Genomic DNA, 15460 nt, shown 5'->3' with positions numbered 1-15460 from the left:
GGTTCCCAAGACCCCACAGCGGGTCCTGCCCCCCACCCCACCAGAGCAGTGTTGCATGCAAAGCTTGGGGCTGCTCCATCCTTCTCGGAAATCCTAGAATTTGCCTTCATTTCATATTTTAAACAGTGCCTTTTACCTCACAGCACTTGACAGGTTGCTTCATTATGCAAAACTTGGTAAAAAGCCAGCTGTGAGTTTCCACTGGAAAAGGTACCATTTATATGTGTGTGCGGTATTCACTTGTGGGATCTTTGGGGGGGAGAGCTAGAACTTAAGTTCTAAGAATGTTTTACTTCAAAAGTTTTCTATTTTCAGAAAACTGGCAAAGGCATTTGAGATGTGGCCTCAACCACTCATGCTGTGCGTCCAAAATCACTCTCACAGCCTGGGGCTGCTGTGGGACGTTCTCATAACCACACCCCAGAGTTGTTCAGATTTCACTGTCCTTCTCTTGACCTTATGTATCCCGGGACAACAGCGAGAATGTCTTGTCCTCCCTGGCTGTGTCCCATCCTGTGGGAGGTAACCTGATGTCCACTGTTTTCATGTTTGAGGGCCTGACCCTGATCAGTGCATGCTCACTGAGTGGGCCACATCCTCCAGCATGGCGGAGGACTCAATCAGGCTGTGGGGCAGCTGGAACAGAAAGCCAATGGTGTCCATGTAGATGACCATCATGCCGGATGGCAATGACCCTGTGTGGGCCGTGACATCCAGTGTCACAAAGAGCTGTTCCCATGGCTGGGCAGCAGCGTCTCCCATCACAGCCTTGATGAGCGTGGTTTTCCCTGGATGGTACAAGGACACTCACTGCAGGAAGGCCCCCCCATGTCCCCCATGTCCACAGGGGCAACACAGCGGGCACAAGTCCTTGTGGTGAGGTTTGACCTGGGAGGTAGCAGTTTGTATGTGTATGTTATGCCTCTTTAGGCCTAGAACCCTCAGCTTGGGTTTTGAGGGAAGTCACCCTCTTCTGCACACAGGCCACAACTCCTTGAGGGTGGGGAGCTGACTGAACCCCATGGAGGGGCTGAACCTCCGAGTGCTCGGCAGATGCTGAGTAACAGGAGAGAACAGGGGTGCTGCCTATTTACCAATGGGGCCCGAGACTGCAGGGCTCAGGGCCCCTCCAGGACACCCAGGGTTCTGACTGTACCTAAGGATTGTTAGCATATGGCCCGATGAACCCCACAGCACACCATGATGCCCCGCTTCATACGACCCAAATGCTTCTGTCATCTGCAAGTGTGTCTGCTTGACTTAAAATGTGTTCTCCAAATTCAAACACATCGGTGAGGGCATTCATCCTGCTCTTGGGAACTCTGCAAACATACCTCTATGTGACCGCTGCTGTGGGCCTGACAAGCACGGGGCACTCAGCTCACAATCAGTCTGCTCCTGCCCTCCGGTGGCCTTGGTGACCACCAGCCCAGCACAGAGGCCCCCACATCTAACGCATCACCCGCTCACCACTGTTGGTGTAGCCCACCACGGAGACCACCGGGAATTCCCACTGCTGGCACTGCTGCCCCAAGAGCTGCCGTTTCACCCGCAGCTGCTCCAGGGCCTTCCAAATTTTCATCTCCTCCCTCATGAGACACTGCTGCAGCTACATGACTCCTAGAAACACCCAAGGGGCGGGTCAGGGAGCAAAGAGGAGCAACTTGAGTGACTGCTGCATAACAGGCCCCCACGGGGATGTGGGCAGGGTGCTCATGGACATCACCCAACACCTTGTCTGACACATAGCTTTGTCCAGCAAAAGGCAGCATCGCCCCCAACTTCCCCCACCTGGGCCCCCCTCACTCTGCAGGAAGTAACAGCCTCAGAACACCCCCTGACATCCCCAGGGAGCCAAGTGGCACCTCTAAGGTGTTACACATCCTGACCCCAGCATCTGTGAGTGGTACCTAATTGGAAAACTGGGTCTGTGCAGATGAGATAAGGTAGAGGGTCTGAGATGAGGCATCCTGGGTCAGGAGGGCCCTGCACCCAGTGACAGGGACCTTAGAAAAGACAGACAAAAACAGCAGAAGCCACATGGGGATGGACACAGAGATGGGAGGGAGGTGGCCACCAGCTGAGGGATGCCTGGGGCCCCAGGAGCTGGGAGAGGCAGAAGGACCCTTCCTGGAGCCTCTAGGGCAGGGGTCCCCAAACTTTTTACACAGGGGGCCAGATCACTGTCACTCAGACCATTGGAGGGCCGGACTAGAAAAAAAACTATGAACAAATCCCTATGCACACATTTTAAAGGAAAAAAAAAAAACGGGAACCAACACAATATTTAAAATAAAGAAGTAAATTGAGTGACGTCATGGAAAGGGCGCCATGAGCAGCGCGTCCGACAGATCTCCCCAAAATCTCAACAAATTTATCAACTAGAAACAGAAAAATTTATCCTCGGAGCATTCCAGAGTTCCACACACACACTGAAAGCAAAAGGACTGTTGCCGAGGAGGGAGTACACCTGTGGTGAGTCAACCCACGCGTGCAACTGCCCGCCCACACTCGGGGAGCGGCAGCCTGGGTACTGGCGGCCGCTGCCGCGTGCCCTGAGAAGCCGCGCCCCCGTGCCGCGGTCCAGAGAGTCTTCGGCCACCCGCCCTGAAAAACCGCGCGCGCCCCGTGCCTCGGTCCGGGAGTTTCTCCAAGGCTGTCTTTCCTAGTCGGGAGATTCTCTCCATGGGCGGGGCACCTCACCCAGCCATTCAAGCTAACAATCAAGCTAACAATCAAGCGTTGGGGGGAGGGGCACGAAGGCAGCCTGAAATACTTTCTGGAGCACAGCTGCTGATCCAATCACTGAAATTAGCTTAACCCACGAAATCTACGCACCCACGGGGCTCTAATTGATAAGATCTCTCCCAGTTCAGCGATCCAAGACGAGGCGTGATATTTTTCAGTGCCTTTCGCTAAAAGGGGCGGGGGCAACATATTCAGGGATATACCTAACAAAAGGGACTTGGCAGATATTAAGATCTATACAGCAAGCAGTGACTAGTGCTTCTTCTTCCCAGCCAAAACAGGCTACCAAGTGTGGAAAGCCTGGGTTGAGTGATCCAACTGAATGATAGGCGCTGAACAGTCACCTTGACAATTGACTCCCAGCCCCACCTGATTACGCTGGAGGCTCTGACTGCCAGAGCCTTACTGTTGGGCAGATAAAATGTATTATGCTCACTTTGTTAAAGATGGCTCTGCTGCCCACGTGAGGCCGTAGCCCAGGTGATATTAATGTGTGTTGAGAATCGTTATAGCCTGAGGCTTGGTTTTGGGATTAAGCCTTTCCCACCCTTTTTGCTGTGGGGTGGTACAATCCAATAATGCCTCAGAGAAATGACTGTATTAGGGACTTCCCTACTTTGTATATTGGATTAGAGGTTGTGAAGCTACAATATAAAGTGGGGATGGAACGGGAGTTGGTGCTCTTGGTTCCTGAGATTATCATTAGAAGAGAGAGCAGAGGAGAGCAGAGAAAGGCCACGTGGAGGCCAGAAGCAGCCAAGATGGCGGAGTGCTGAGTGAGATGCCAGTTTGTGTAGAGTTTGTATCTGGGATAAGGAAGGAGATGGGGAACAGAGGTGAATAAGGCTGGTGAGCTAGAAACCTTTGATTCTAGGAAACTCTGATAAGTCGTAGCTTTGTGAGCACTGAATGTGACTGGGTTTTGGAGCCCAGTGTGTATTTTTACTTGCCCGCCGGGTGCAAGCTAGAATTAAAGACTATGGCCCATCAGTTTTTGGCTCCGCTGTTTCTTTACCGACTGTCCGAATCCAATGCGAACCTGCATGAGCCAGGCTGCTGTGATGGTAGCCCTGGCCCTGCCTACTGGCTTTACACTTACCCAGAGCCTTGCGCTGAGTGAGGATAGAGTGGGGATTTCCCAGCTCTTAGAGCCTCTTACTCCCCAGACAGAAGCAGTGGCAGCCTCATAGGTGGATCACCAGGCTGCTAATTCAGGAAGGGGAGACTAGGAAAGAGACTCCAGGAAAGCAAACTCTCTTTGTTGGACTCTGCAAACGCCAACAAGCCTTGACTACCAGCGAGACTAAAGCCAATTTATATGACATTGCCATAGAATCCCATCAACTGCAAATCCCTACCTAAGAGTGACACAGGGGCAGAACCTGGGGTACAGAGTCACCGACCAGGAAGAGGGAGAGAAAAGAAAAAGGAAGAAGTTAACCTCTCAAAATCAAGAAAAATCCACAGACACTAATTCTTCGTTGTTTCTTTCTTCTATCTTATTGTCTTTATTATTATTTCTATTTCTTCCACCTCAGTCCTTTTACTCTCTGCCCATCTTATGCTACCCTTTTCTTGAACTACACTACCCATGAGTGGTACATTTTATTTCTTTTCTTCATCCTAACTCTCCTTTAGGGTTACACTCCAAAACCCTTAACTCTCACTCTCCCCTTTTGTTTTTTTTTTTTTCCTTTCCTTTTTTTCTTCCTTTGTTTCTTTTTTTCCTTTCTATTCATTTCTTTTCTCCTTTTATTTTTCCTCCCATTTAAGCCTCAATCACGAACAAATTATTTAATTTGGGACTCAAGTTTTTTTGGGGTTTTTTTTTTTCTTCTGCTTTTGTTCTTGGTTTTCCTTTGTTTTTGTGGCATTTTGGGCACTTTTTACATTGCTTTTTAACTCACTAGCATTCCTCCCAACCCAAAGTCTCCATTGTATTTATAAAGTCTTCGCTCCACTTAATACAACAGATTTTTACTTATTTTTTTCTTCTTTATTGTTTTTTCTCTCCTTTTTTCTGTTTTCCTCTTATCCCTCTCATTATATCTCTTAGTCGACCATCACTTACAAGCAAATCATTTTATGCTTGTCTAAGATTTTCTTTTTTTTTTTTTTGCAGTAGTAGGTCCCTACTCCCTTTTTTGCCCCTTGAACTCTTCACCCCAAATCAGGCCCTGCATTATAGGCAGCAGTTTTTGTTCCATTTAGCATAATATAATTCACAGGTCATCACGATATTTCCCTAAGGAGGTGAGAGGAGGGGAAGAGAAGAAAAAAGGAGGAAATAATAAATTACTTTTTTTGTGGAGTGTTTTCCTTTTTTTTTTTTTTTTTATTGATTCTAATTAACACTATCAACAAGACCACCTTCAGATGCCAATAAGAAAAAGGAAATAGAATATTATGGATACAAAAGATAGAGAGGTAACACAAATAGATGTGGAAAAATCTATGGAGAAAAGATTTAACATATTGGAAAGCCTTGGAGCCAAATGACAGAATTTAAAATAGAAATCTTAACAAGTAAATTTAAATCAACAAACTGACCAGTATTTCAATGGGGACTATGCTCCTCTCACTGACCACCAGTAAAAGAGGTGCCCCTTCCAGAAGTGCGATGGGGGCCAGATAAATGGCCTCAGGGGGCCGCATGCAGCCCACGGGCCGTAGTTTGGGGACCCCTGCTCTAGGAGAAGCACAGCCCTGGGGACCCCTGGAACGCAAACATTTGCTCTCCAGGACAAAGGGAGAGTGAATCTTTGATGCTTTAATGCAAGAACTGTGGTCTGTTACAGGCTCCCAGGACTACCTGGACCCCTAACTTGTGGGATGCAACCGCAGATGAGGCCCACACACAGCCCTTGCCCTGTCAAGACTGTTCAGGGACACTGCCCCTTCCTTAACATGGCTGCCACAACCTACCCCCTTCCCAACATTTGGTGAGACCTTGGACACTTACCTGACCCCATGATGTAGCTAGAGCTCCCTCCACATCAATCCAAGTGGGAAATCCTGTCTTTCAGGCAGGACCTGTCATGCAAACAGGGCAACCACAGTAGACGGTAGAAGATGCAGAGGCCATTCATCAGGTAGCACAAAGCAGGGGCACCATGTCACATGCGAGGGTGAGGGAAGGACACTGGGTGGGGTTTGCAGATGGACAGGACCAGTGCACTGGGGTCCTCTCCTGCATGGGCCTTCACTAAGTCAGGAAACTGGGTCCCACACAGGGTGATGCTGTCTGGGAATGAAGTCCCACATGGGGTGACATTCCTCATGGAGGGATAAGCCCCAGCAGGTATCCGACATGCTGTGCCATCCAGGAGTGCAGCCAGCCATGTTCCATCCTTTACCACCCCAGAGCAACAGTCAGACGTGGGAAAACAAGAAGGGGGTTATCTGTTGTGACACCTGGTGCTGTTGCCATACTTGAGCACAGGGAACTCATCCAGGGCCACCTGCAGCCATGCCTCCTTGGTCCAGGCATTGCAGCAGAAAATGTGCAGGACCACCGTGAACCAAACACCTGCATGCCCCAGGCAGCCTCCAATTCTTTCTAGAAGTGCAGTGTGTCCAACGACCAGCACTGGGAGCCCATCCCCATCACTGGACCTCAAAAGTGAGAGGACCTGAAGGAAAACGGATGGAGACTGCAGCCCTGAGACCGCCAAGTCCTGGGGGGCAGAACGCCACCCCAGCGAGCATCAACAAGACTGTTTAATAAAGGAAGCACTGATCCTTACACAGCCTTTTCCTTCATACCTAAAAGGTATTGGACAATTGCCTTTCTCCGCATATGAACCCATTCTAGGCTAATTTGCTCCAGGCTCTAACTTGATTGGTAACCAAAGACATGAATAAACACAAAGAGGCTGCAAAGATCTGGCCTCTCAGTCCTAGAGGCTGGGAATCCCCTGTACCTATCTTTTCTCCATGTTGTATTTTGTGTTTTTCTGAAGTCCTGCAGTGCGCCTTCCCCTCGCGCACACCCACTGCCAAAGTGGCCAAGGCAGGCACCTGTCCCAAACACTGTGTCCTCTGCTCCTCCTGGGAAGCTGACCTGCACTTTGGCCATGTCCCTGGACTCTCTGAGCAAGGTGTTTGGGACAGCTGGGGCATGGACTGGGATTGAGGGGAAGCCCAGGGTCCAAGTTCAAGCACGTAGGTCCCACAACCACGAAGGTGACGTGACTGACCCCACGGGGAATGAATGCACATAAGACTCATGGAGACACCAACAGGCAGCAAGGAGTCGCCTGCCGCTCGCTGCTGTGAACTGTGAGCCCAAAACAGTGAGGGGTGTGACTGTCAGGGGTCCCAGTAGGTGTTGAAGGGGGCCAGGAGGGAAGGCAGGGCTGGGGGCAGCCCACTTTCAACGCACCAGGAGGCTCCATCACGTGGAGGCCCTTGTGACGTCAGACGTGTTCTCCTTAAGTCGTGACAAGCAGCAGCCTGTGCTTGACCTGCTGGTCCCCTCGGTCCCACGGGCGGCGTTGTGCTCACTGACCCCCCTCGGCAGGAAGGACAGGGACACGCACACGGGACCCAGCTGTCAGGTGCTCCAAAGTCCCATTGCCAAAAACAAGCTTCCTGTCCGGCGCTTTGATCGGCACCACCATCGTCTCCACCACAGACCAGCTGTCCAGCGTGTGGACCAGAGCTTTCACCTCTGCCACCTGCCACTCAGCTTTGGGGAGCGATGCGTCCTTGGTGACGGAAGCTTCCAGAGATCCAGGGGCCAGTGTGGACGGAGTTCACTTAAGCCCCCCAAGGCCCTGCCCCTCGGATCCTACTCCCACTAGATACCCCCGCCCTCAGGAGTCTCAGCGTACAGATCTAGCACACGAAGCCCCCGCCCACTCTCGCCGGCTTCCTTCCCTGGAGCCCCGCCCCTAGCCCAAGCTCCGCCACTCCCGACGAAGCTCCAGCCACAAAACCCCGCCCCAGCGCAGAAGCCCCGCCCGCCGCCCCGCGGGTCACCGAGTCAACTGAGGCTTCGCAGGTTCCTCTTGACCTCGGGGTGCACCATACACTCGCGTTGCGCCCTGGCCGGCAGCAGCGGTTCCCGGCGCAGCAGTTTCTCCTCCTTGACTTCTCCGGTCATCTGCACGTGGGCCCCGGCCGCGCCCCTGCAGGCCCTGCGGAGCGCCGGGGCCGAAGGCGGCGAGCGCGCGCCGGGGACACGGAGGCGGCAACGGGGCGACCTTTACAACGGAGCTGCTGCGGGCCACGCGAGAAAGCCAGGCTCCCGGGCGGACGGCGGCCCACAAGGTCCACATCCCACGTCCTGCCGAACGCCATGGGGCGGGCTTCCGTGCGCACCGCCCATTGGCCGTGCAGCGTCACGTGTTGCATACGGGTTAGGCTGTGCCCGCGGTGCTCGCGTTCTTTTTCAGTGTGTCCAATCCCCGGCAGGACGCACCAGAGCGCGGGCGGGCTCAGACCGCAGACCTGGGCGCGCGCTTCCTCCTCTGGCGGCGTCCCGCCCCCCGCCCCGGCCTCCGGTGGATGAGACCGGCTGGGCGCTGTAACCTGTCCATCTAAGCCCCCATTGTTCGTGATTGCTTCTCCTGCACGCTGCGAGACCAGGGACTGAACCTGTGACCTCTGCACCGGCTGGGCTCTTTACCCACTGGGCCGCCCGGCCGGGCCCCTCGTGCGTCTGTTGCCCCTGCTGCTCCCGGAGCACAGGCACGTGGGTGGGTGGGTCCACGCAAAGCTCGCGAGGTCCCAACTTGAGTCACTTTCTTCCCTCTGCCGACAATTTCAAACTGTCTAGGGGAGAGCGCGCACATTCAAAACTCCCAGGGCCTGCGGCCTGGCTGGATGGTTCATTGGTTAGAGCATTCTTCCTTATAACTGCAGAGGTTGTCAAGCTCCATCCCATCTGCCTCTTCCTCTCCCCCTCTAAAAGTCATTTTTTAAAAAAAGTATCTGGTTTGGAAAGGTCTGTACCCTAGAGCAAGATGGTAATGAGTTAAGGGTCACCTGTGTCCTTCATTATGTATTATGTGGTTTACAGTCTTGGGGACCTCACTTAGCATGCTGACTTGGTCTTAGTGGAAGGTCCAGCCAAGACGTCGTGGTCAAGTGTACTTGCATTTTGTACGCCCCAAGGAAACACATGACATGTCCCTATCTATTTTAGGAGGTGCAGAAAACACAGGGTATCTCTGCAGCTCTGGGGATGGCTTCTGCCCAGGCTCTGCAGGGTGGGACAGAAACACAGGTGACCCCCAGACAACAGAGCCCATAGAGGCTCTGGACTGTGGCAGGTGCCCTGAGGACTCCTTCAGGGGACATGGCCCAGTCTTGTGGCTCCCATGGCCTGAATCAGTGGCCTGTGAGGGCCTTTCACAGTGGGGCTTGGACTATGCAGACCTCACACATGCCTCCATCTGTTCCTGGGGCTGGGAACCTCCTGGCAAAGGTTTAGGGCCAGTATCTGTGGGGTCACAACTGCTGGAACAGGTGGTCTGTCAGCATGCCATATGATGAGCACCTCATGGCCACACTGCTCTGCAGGCTTGTCCTGGGGTGACACCCACCCAGGCTGAGGCATGGGGTGACTCCAGGTTACTTGTTTTTGCTCCTGACAGGCAGTGTCTACACCACCAGCATGGGAAGGGGGCACAGAGCCCCAAGAGGCAGGGAGGGAGGACAAGGAAAGAAGGTCCACATGCCTGTGTGGGGCCATGGGGCATGGCTGGCTGAGGAGAGCCTGAGGCTGAGAACGCTTAACATTTATATTTGCAAATAAGAGATTTCATAAGACATTTTTTAAATCGCTCTATAAAGCAAAAACTAACTTTACATGTTTTGTACACATAAGAGGAAATGTTCCCATGAGCACCCAACATGGGGCAGCCCTGTGCCTGGGGCACATGCAGAAAAGGAGACACAAGGCTGCAGGACATGCCCATGGCTCCAAAGCCCCAGTCCAGGCAGGTCATCCCATGCAGAGGTGGGTTCCTCACCAGCATGGCCCACTGGCCAGGACACAGTCCATCTCCCAACCTCAGCTCAGAAGCCAGACCAAGGGCTGAGGGAGGTCTGATGTGCAGGGAGCCAGCCGTGTCCTAGGTCACATGTCCTCTGCCCACCAGTCCAGCTGACAACACACCCAACCAGTGTCTACAGAGAATAGAACACCACTCCACCCAAACACACCTCCTTATCTGTACAAGAGCTCAACCACAAAAACAGCAAACAGCTTTGTTTGCAGGCTCCAGGACATCAGTCACAAGGGCTGCAGCTCATCCTCCTCCTTACACTCATAAGTTGTACGGGTCCACCATGCCCACAAAGGATGGGATCTCAAAGAAAGGCTTCTGGGCCAGCAGCATACACACAGCACTCAGCTTCTGGTCCACAGGGCTCAGCTCCACCTCATACCTGCAAGGAGGGTTTGCAGTGAGAGCACTGGCCACTGCATACATGGGGGATTCCATGATGGGGACAAGGGGGCTCATGAGGCCACACAAGGGCCATGGTGAGACCATGCACAGCAGGCCAATGATCAGGAAACAAGCCTAGCCTTTGCATGTCATGGATGGAGACCTACTAGACACCCACAGGGTGACCCACACATTAGAACACTATGAAAACCATCTCAGGCTCCAAGGTAAAGCCTCCCACTGGGGAGAGGCTGGCTCTGCTGGCTGGATGTCCCCACTGTCACCCACAGCTCAGCTCACCACCCAGGGCCTCTGCATCCAAAACAAGACCCATGGTGCAGAGAACAACCCTGATGAACACACAGGAACAGATGCTGCACCCCATGAGGGACATGCATGCAGTCAGGGAAGCCTGAGGCTGCATGACAAACACCCCCCCCCCACAGGACAACAGGGATGGAACTGCACCAAAATGGCACACATCCATGCAGTTAGAGGAAACTGCTCAGGAAGCAGTGCCAGCAGCAATGTGAGTGGACCTGTTGCACCCAAGCCCCTGGGTGGCCACTTACAGGGGAGCCCACACCCACCCTGGGGCCCAGGCACTGTGCCAAAGTGAAGGCTCACATGACCAGTATGAATGCCACACAAGCTTTGGCCTCTTAACACAGGTAGCTGTGGCCCCTGTACTGGGTGCTCTACAGCAATGAGACACTCCCTGCTGTCCCTGTCCCACTCCTGCCCACCACTCACCCATTCTCCCATGGCTCCCCCCCTGCAGCCTCCTCAACCCCCAGAATTTCATACTCCTCAGCCACATACTTCACCCAGGTCCAACAGCTCAGGCCCTTCACTCTGTCTCCTGGACAGGACATGCACACATCACAGGCTGCAGACACCTGGCACCCAGCATGCCCCAGGCTCCCAGCCACACACACTAAGCAGCAACAACCTGTTCCTTCTGCTCACAGTCCAGGTACTTCTCAGTGTTGAAGGCATCAAAAGACATAGACTAGCCTGCAGTGCTTGAGGTCCTGCAGCATGATCTTCCCTGTGGGGACAGACACCTGGAGCACAGCCAAGGGGTGCTTGCATGGGGGACATGCCCTCAGAACCAAGGCACAGCACCATGTGTCTGACACATGCTCAGAACATGAAAAGGGCCCAGGAGGCCATCCCACCCAGGTGAGGACAGAGCCTGCACTAGGGGCAGGCAAAACATATATGATGTGCATGCATCCACCAGGGACAGCACACACTCATCCAAGCTGCAGGGACATGGGGACAGGGTAGGGAGGACAGTGGCTAGGGCCTGACTAGGCAAAGCACCTCACAGCCCTCAGCTGCCCCATCTACAGCATCACTCAGACACCAGGGCCCAACAAGGGCCACTGGGGTGCCCCTTACTAAGGGCCTCACAAAGTGTCCCCCCCCTTAAGTCCCTGTGACAAAACTGTGTTTGTCTCCTCAGTGATAGCTGTGTCCCTGTGTCAGGGTATAGAGCAGACAACAGGACATGTGGACAGACCCTCAGCCCATCTGGGACACAGCCTGTGGAGACATACCACATCATGGCCCTGGAGAAGATACTCTCACAATCTTCCTGGTGGACATGGCTTCAAAGAGAGACTTCTGTGAGTGCAGGGCCACCCTACCCCTCAGGGAGCTGAGAGGCAGCTCTGCAGCTAAGGCCAGGTCAGGGTGGAACCCTGCAAACCAGGATGTGCCTCCCACATGCCCTAGTCTCCAGTACCAGGGGCTGACACTAACCCAGGGTCCCATGATGGAGCAGAGGCACAGAGGGGACAGACAGGTTGCAGCCACAGCCTTAGGGCCCAGCTGTGCCTAGAGCACAAATGCATCTCAACTATAAGGCAAGGAACCAGCAAGAGGGGAAGTAGGTAGGGCTTGCTGGTGCCTATAGCAAGGACCCAGATGGGGGGTCAGATAAGAGATGTTTTTCTCCCCTTATCCCGAGAGCTGAAGTCTGAGATCCAATTGTCACAGGGCTGGGGTCTTTCTGAAACCTCTCTCCTGGGTGTGTAGATGGCCATGTCCTGCCTGGGTCCTCAACACAATCATCCCTCTGTGTTTGTTCCTCACCTCTCCTTAAAGACCCCATCCTGTGGCATCAAGCCCACTCTAAGCAACCTTATTCTACCTTGCTTTGTTCTACCCCATTCTCCACATACAGCCCCATTCTGAGGTCCTGTGAATAGGACTTAAATGCAGGAATTTTGAGGAGCACAGTTCAGTTTGTAGCAAGCACTATGCTCACAAAACAGGAAAGTCACTCCCCTTCCTGGCTCAGCCTGCTGCAGGATGACCACTCCTGTGGGGAGGGAGTGGGCAGTGTCAAGGCTGGAGACTGTTTTGCAAAAACATGCATGCCCATGTTCATGTCCTGACCCTCAAACACCTGTGAACAAGGTCCCATGTGAACTAGAATCCTAAAGATGTGGTTAAATGAAGGATCTGAGACAAAGTCACCCTGGGGTCAAGGGGCCCTGCACCCAGTGACAGGGACCTTAGAAGAGACAGGACACAAGAGAAACCACATGGGAACAGAAGCAGAGACAGAAAGTTGGTCACCAGCCTGGGGATGCCTGGAGCCCCAGGAGTTGGAATAGGAAGGAGGACCCTCCCTGGAGCCTCCAGAGAGATAGCCCTGAGTCCCCTGGATCTCAGACACCTGGTTCTGTGGGGATGGGGAGGGTGAACATTAAAGCCCCATCTGCAGTCCTGTTCAGCATCATCTGCAAACTTCCCACACTCCTTGGTGAGGATGCTTCACTCCCCTGAACTCTGACTTCAGTCCTCCAGAACCAAGAGGACCACCGTCTGTTGACTTAGGCACATCTGTACCCATGTCACAATGGCCCTGGAGAGCCAGATCAAACAAAACCACATGAAACAAAACCAATCTGACTTCACAGACACATAGCCAGAGAGGCCTATAGCAGACAGTGTCCGTGCGTCAGGAGACCACACCCCCAACGCCACCATGCGGAGAAAGCGAGATGGCCGAGGTCAGCCGGATTCCGCACCTTTCCTTCTCTCCTCAGCCACCACACCACCGTCAGCCAGGGAGGGCGAGGAGAGAAGAGGGACCCATTCACCAGGAATGCCCAGCTTAGATCTAGCCCAGGAGAGCACTATGCCACCACATCAGTCAGAAGCAGGGGCGCCCGCACGCCCAGCAGCCCGCCGGGGGAAGAACACCAGGAGAAGACCAGGACGGGAACCAGTGGCTTTTCCCCGCCACACCTCACCAAATAACCTTTAAAACCCACAAACCGATAAAGCGAGCAACGCTTCCCTCCACGCACTGCCGGGAGTGGGGTAGCAGAACACTAACCCCCACACCTCGCGCCCCGTGGCCCACGCGGCAGGGAAACGCCGCGGCCACCAGGCTGCGAGAGGGTCAGGGTTAAGACCCTTCTGTGGCTGGGGAGCACGCAGGGCGGCGGGACGACATACCCACCCCGCCTTCCCCAACGCCACAACCACCACTCCAGGTGCCGCCGCACCAGAGAGAGCCAAGCGCAGCCCCGCGGAGGCACCAGAGAACATGCACTCAGGCTGGCACAGCAGCGCAAACACACAAACTCGGTTCTCGTGCAGACGGGGAGACAGGAGCCCAGAAACCGGGTCGCAAGGTTGCAGGGTCGCAGCCAAATGAAGCTCCTCCCCCCGTGTTGTAGGAAAGGGGAGAGAACATGCGTCACGCCCAAAGACTCAGAACCCCACGGTTCACTCTTGCCAACCACACACAAGCAACATCTCAGCGTTTATCTCGTGACACACTATGCCAAGCTTAGGCTGAACAACAACCCTTTCCGGTGACAGGGTGCTATAGGCGTAATCTCGCGGGCCCCCGGGACCTGAGCGGAGCCACCTGCCACCCAACCCTATCCCATCGCAATCGAGAACGGCCCGTGGGGGACCAACTGGTCGACCCTAGAAATCTGGCGGAACAGAGGACCGCGGTCACGCTGCAGCTAAGGGGGAGGGGCGGGACGCACCCTCCAAGTGCCGCTCGCTGGACCCGCGCCCTTTCAGGACGGGGGGGAGAGGGGGGAGTTGAAAAAACAAAGCCCGCGGGAGCAATCACGACGGCGACCGCTCGCAGGACGGCCCGCTGCTGTCCCGGACTCCTTGCCTGGACTTGGTGGAAGCGGTGGGGAACCGTCGGGTCCCAAACCCGGGACCCATCACGAGCCCGCTTTCCCTACCCGGCTGGACCTCCACGTTCCTCCACGCACGCACGGCCCTTGCCGATGGTCCCGAGGGTCGAGGACGGCGACCGGGACCTACGCGGGCACGCGTCCTGTCCGTGCACAACCCTGGCCGTCCAACCGCGCAGGCATGGGGCGGCCGTCTCCGGATCGAGACAGAGAAATTTAGCTGAGGCAGGCGACTTCACACCAAAGGACCGCAGGAGCGACCGAACGCGTCCCGTGCACGGCGCCCCAGAGGGGCCACCCGATACACCCACGTCGGCCAGCACCTCCGAAGCAGGACGAGAAGGGTAGGGAAGGGGAGACAAAAAAGGGTCAGGGCGGGAACACACCACCAAGAACACAACCCTTCCTCACGGCGCCCGGCCCACAGGCGCCGCGTCGCACCGATGCGAGCCACACTCGCGCGTTCCCATTGCTGCGGCCCCGGACCGGTCCCCGCCGAGCGAGGAGCGCCGCAGAGTGCCGGTCGACCTGCGCGTGCAGCAACGAGCGTCGCCGCCAGGCGGTGGCGGTAACGGTGGCGGTGACGGTGGCGATAGCGGCGGCGGCGGTGGCGTCGGCGTCGCCATCCACCCCTTCCAACTCAGTCCCGCGAGTTCAACCTCCAGCGAACAAGCGGGCCGCCGACGCGCCACCAGCGCCGGCGGAAGGCTGGAAGTCGACGGCGGCCACCGCGGCCACCGCGGCCACATCCTGCTCCCTTCATCGCTCAGGAAGGGAAGGGACAATAAAAGCGGCCACCAGGTGGCACCCGACAACCGGCGCGGACAGTCACCGTCATCGGGACAGATCCAGAGCGCCGAGCGGGACGCAGGGGCGCCCCTCCAGCGTCCAGGAGGACCGAGCTCGGTCGTGGTCGCGGGACAAGGCCCACTGGTCCGTAAAATCTCAACGAGACAGACGAGTTCCGTTCCTACGACAGTCACGTGAACCGAATTTTGGTGTTGGTGGACACACACCCTGGCCTAAGTCACTTACCTTTCCTAACACAGTGGTCAAAGCACCCAGAACTGACAAACACAACTACGCCACAGAAACAGTCCCTGGCCGGTTGGCTCAGCGGTAGAG

The 15460-nt window shown here is 55.0% G+C and overlaps 2 pseudogenes; both read right to left on the bottom strand.

Moving 5' to 3' along the window:
- Positions 1-567: 567 nt before the first annotated feature.
- Positions 568-9734, bottom strand: LOC136391741 (putative GTP-binding protein 6; annotated as a pseudogene).
- Positions 9735-9991: 257 nt separating this feature from the next.
- LOC136391740 (serine/threonine-protein phosphatase 2A regulatory subunit B'' subunit beta-like) lies at positions 9992-11762 on the bottom strand (annotated as a pseudogene).
- Between the last annotated feature and the right edge of the window lie 3698 nt (positions 11763-15460).

Source organism: Saccopteryx leptura, chromosome 2 (genome assembly GCF_036850995.1).
Source record: "Saccopteryx leptura isolate mSacLep1 chromosome 2, mSacLep1_pri_phased_curated, whole genome shotgun sequence".
In the NCBI taxonomy this organism is placed as follows: Eukaryota; Metazoa; Chordata; class Mammalia; order Chiroptera; family Emballonuridae; genus Saccopteryx; species Saccopteryx leptura.
This window is presented reverse-complemented; position numbering and strand designations above follow the sequence as displayed.